The sequence below is a fragment of the Plectropomus leopardus genome, unplaced genomic scaffold (genome assembly GCF_008729295.1).
Source record: "Plectropomus leopardus isolate mb unplaced genomic scaffold, YSFRI_Pleo_2.0 unplaced_scaffold23290, whole genome shotgun sequence".
NCBI lineage: Eukaryota > Metazoa > Chordata > Actinopteri > Perciformes > Serranidae > Plectropomus > Plectropomus leopardus.
In genome coordinates, this window is record NW_024625259.1 from 763 (window position 1) to 4,951 (window position 4,189).

Below are 4,189 nucleotides of genomic sequence, written 5' to 3' on the forward strand. Positions count from 1 at the left end.
CTAATTCTCGTCTTAACTAATATTATTATTAAGAGTTCAACTCAAACACTCATCTAAACTGTTTAACAGGGAGTGTATGGGCGCGGTTTAGTCAGACTTCATTGACGGTCAACTGGCAATAAAAGCAAACCACCCTCAAAACTGTCTGATTAAAATGTCGCTGCATCCTAATCGGAAATTGCTAAAACAGGTCTATCTCTGGCAAAAAAATTGTTTAAGAACTGTAGTTAGAATCTGAGAATAAAATGTTTTCAGTCTTTGATGAGGCGACAGTGTTTTTGAATTTGCTTCAGTTTTGAGAAAAAACGCAGCCAGCAGCCGCAGAACAGGCTCCAATGTTGGTTTTCTTAAATGGAGCAACAAAACAACCTGAGCCTGTCAGTGGCAAAAACAAGCCCTTTGCTGGACGTACGTTGACAGTGCGTACATACCCTGAATGTTTACATTGCAGGCTGTGTAGCTACTGTGGCCATGACCGTATCGCCAATGTGCAGCCACTGAAAGTGCTTGTATTTGCTTCTGACAGGCTCAAATTGTTAATTTGAGTGTCTGACAAAGAAATGTAGCGTTTATCTTTACCTTTTAACAATTATAATTATCTGAGCCTGTCAGTGGCAAAACCAAGAGTTTAGTCTGTGAGAGAACTTACAGACTAGATTAAACCAAAAGTTAAGATAAATGTTTTATTTCCACGATGTTTTCAGACACTTGAGCCTTTCAGTGGCAAAAGCACTTAAAGTGGCTGTACATTTACAGTGTGCTATTACCCCTAATATTAAATTGCAGCTTGCTTAAGAACTTTAGACAAAAACAGGGAAAATAGGGTCCAGGTTTCCCTTTATACAAGAGTACTGGTAGGGAAGGTAAAGAGATGGAAAGCTGAACTGTCAGAGAGCGAACCCTACCTGATAGAGGAAATCTTCAAACACAAAGTAGTAGTCATCATTACTGGCAGTGAGCTTCACATCCTGGTGGGCGGAGAATTTGGGAAAAAAAGGAAAATCTTTTTAAAATAGAAGCACTGTAAATGTTTCTGCAGAGATTGTGTCAGCTGTTATCAGTAAACTGACCAAAAAATATCCCCCAAAATAACTGGTATCACAGTTTATGTTAAGCAGGACACAATGTTTTGGTGATGGGACTCAATGGAAAACAAAAGCTTGTTTTTAATTCACTGTAAAATCAGTCTGCAGTATCGTAAACAGAAATGGTGACAGTTGGAGGACTGTACCTTATAGATGAGGTTGTCCACCAGCAGGTCATGTTGTATGACTCCAGCCGTTAGCTGTTCATAATGCATCACGTCCTGAAACAGCAGAGATCCAACATTTTTTTAGTGTGCAATAATAAAAATCACACCCAGAATCCACTATATGTGTGGTCTACTTGATATAATACATTCAAAGTGTTTGTATCATCACTGACTGAAAGGAAATGTTGTCTGGATAACGTGAAAGTATTGATCCTGCCTTTTATTTTATTTTATATTTAATTTTATTTAATCTCATTTCATCTTATTTTATCTCAATTTGATTCAATTACTTTGATTTTTTTGATAGAACTTGCTACTCTGTTTTTTATTTAATATTTGTAAATGTTTTATTTTATTTTATTTAGTCATTTATTTCTTTGTTTTTTATCAAATTAATTATTAAAGTATTTTGGTTAATTCATAATGTGTTTTATTATTATAATTATTATTGTTATGGTCATTGTTCATTTTATTTTCTTTGTGGAAATGTGCAACTGCATGAGAAGATATATATCTGTACATGCACAGACAAGTTTAGATATACAATTGAAACTTCAACAAAAATTTGCTTAAGAAAGATTCATACACTGTACGTAAAAGATCACTCTCTCCACAGATACTGCTAAATTAACTTTGTGACGGGTGAAGACAGAAGGATTAAACCAAGCTTAATGGATGGGTGTCTTGTTTCCGACCACATGGTTAAACTCAAACGTGTCTCCGGTTTGAGACGGGTCTGATCGGCGCTGCGGATGTGAGGAGAACAGAACCAGAGATTTTGACAGCTGAGGCAGAACACTGAAACTATGTGGTAATATGGACAGCATCAGGAGAAGACTTAAAATAACTTCTGCTAAAATACTTCAAATTAATTATATATCTTGGAAACTATTGCTGCAAAGAATTAAATCTACCGCAAATGAGGCAAGATGGCAGACGATGTGTCTTTAGAGGATGGAAAGCAGCTTTGCACAACACAAAAGAACAATTCAATGCACGTACTGTCCTCAGCAAACTCTGACTGTTTAATGTGTTTGCCCTTGTGCCGTCCAGAGGCGGGCTAACACTCTCCAGACCCCAGTCGGGACCCTGTAACTCTCGCTCGGAAATCAATCCTCCCATCACAAGCATTGTTTTATCGACTTGGCCTCGACGGGAGACTCTGGGCTCCAGCGTTTACACAGCACTTTGCCACACACAGCTTCTCTGTTTGGGCTAACTGTGCTAAATCGTCTGCCTTTGATTATGTTAGCATTTGTACACACTGGACAAGCCACAGCTAAGGCTAAGATAAACAGGACAGGAGTTTAACGCACAAATTATTTTGCAGGTCAGTCAAGAGTCTCGTGTTGGTTTTAACTGTTCAATGTAAATACCAGGACACTAAATAAACAGTGAAATTAGAAATCTCAGTTTTCTTTGAAACAAATGCAGCAGAGGTCGAAAAAACAGTCCAGTAGCATAAATCAGTTTTCTGGTGCTGCGTTCAGATGCCTTTCACAAGCATTTAAACCTTTCCAGTGCAGGCAGATGGGTTCAATTTCAATCTAAAACATGGTAACACAGGCAATAAGAAACCTGGCAAAAAGTGTCCTAAAAATCACAAGATATAAATTACAAGTGACAAGAAAATGACCTGAAATTATTTATGAGAGAGAGATATTAGAAAATGATCAAAGAAAACTACATTAATAATTATTAGAATAATATATTCAAAATTATGATCTTCAAAAATCTATATTTGAAATTATAATTTATACTATTATTTTATTTCAGAACTTTTTTCAGGTAATTTCTTCTTTTATTTATTTATATATTTTTTAAAATATTTTTTTTTCTTGGAGGCTTAACTTTTTATTAATTCTTTTCTCATGTTTAGGTCATTTCTTGTGAAAGAAAGAAAGCAATGATCAACTTGAACTGAAAGTCATAAAGAAATTGGCAAAAAGCTCTGAGAAAATTACCAGAAATTAGAGATAAAAAAAAGAAATTAAAAATAAAAAAACAACTATCTCAAAACATAATGTATATTTCTATTACAACATTTTGAATATATAACTATACTGATCATAAGTTTGATTTTCTTGATATTTTTCCCTAGTTGTTTTTTTGGTAATTCTTTTATGATTCTCTCTTTTTTCTTTTCAATTTTCTTGAATTAATTTTCCTGCAATTTCCTTGTTATTTTCTATGTCCAGCTACTTTAGGCTCAGATTTACTTTTTAGAATGTGCTTTCTTTTACTGTATTCCTCCAGAAGTATTATCTTTTCTTTCTCTGACAAATTTGTTTTTTCTATCTACAGGCAAACTTTGTGAAATGTAGATCAAGCAAATAATCTCTGAAACTGTAGAATTTTACTTTTCTAAAATCTCTTTCAGTGCAGTAAATATCATAACATTTCTCCTTTCCTAAGAAAAGTTTTAAAGGGATTATTTTCAAAACCCTTAAGTAAGTCCCTCATCTAAGGAGAAATTAAGCCTTAAATGTCTACTTAAGGAGAAAAGTTAAGGTGTTTTGTGCAGCTGGCCCATGACCGTTATGTGTGAAAACTTCATCTTGTAGTGAACATGCAGTTTGGGAATCAGTGCAGCTGTGTGTGTGTGTGCACGGCTGCTTTTTAACAGACGCCACCAGGGTCAGCTGTGTGTTTGTGTGTGTGCATGTGTGTAGTACCTGTGGCTGGTTTGTGGAGTTGAGGATGAGGGCCCACAGGTCTGCTCGGAGCCCGGTGGGGCAGCCCTGCCTGCTGTACTGCTGCGCTGCTGCACTGTCCTGCTCTGCAAGAACTGGACAAAATAAAAATTTTTTAAAAAAGAGACAAAATGTTAAGATACAAAAGACAACAATGATGAGAAAATTAATTGCTTTAATGGTGTTCATTACTTCAAAAATTTTAATTTCATTGATTATATTAAATTTACTTAAATTAAGATAA

General features: G+C 35.3%; 1 long non-coding RNA gene across 1 annotated transcript; it reads right to left on the bottom strand.

Annotated features, from left to right (window-relative positions):
* Nucleotides 1–775: 775 nt before the first annotated feature.
* Nucleotides 776–4,036, bottom strand: LOC121966150. The gene is made up of 3 exons (XR_006107560.1): nucleotides 3,928–4,036; nucleotides 1,232–1,306; nucleotides 776–968 (listed from the first exon to the last, which is right to left on the bottom strand). It is a non-coding gene; the product is annotated as an uncharacterized LOC121966150 (long non-coding RNA).
* Between the last annotated feature and the right edge of the window lie 153 nt (nucleotides 4,037–4,189).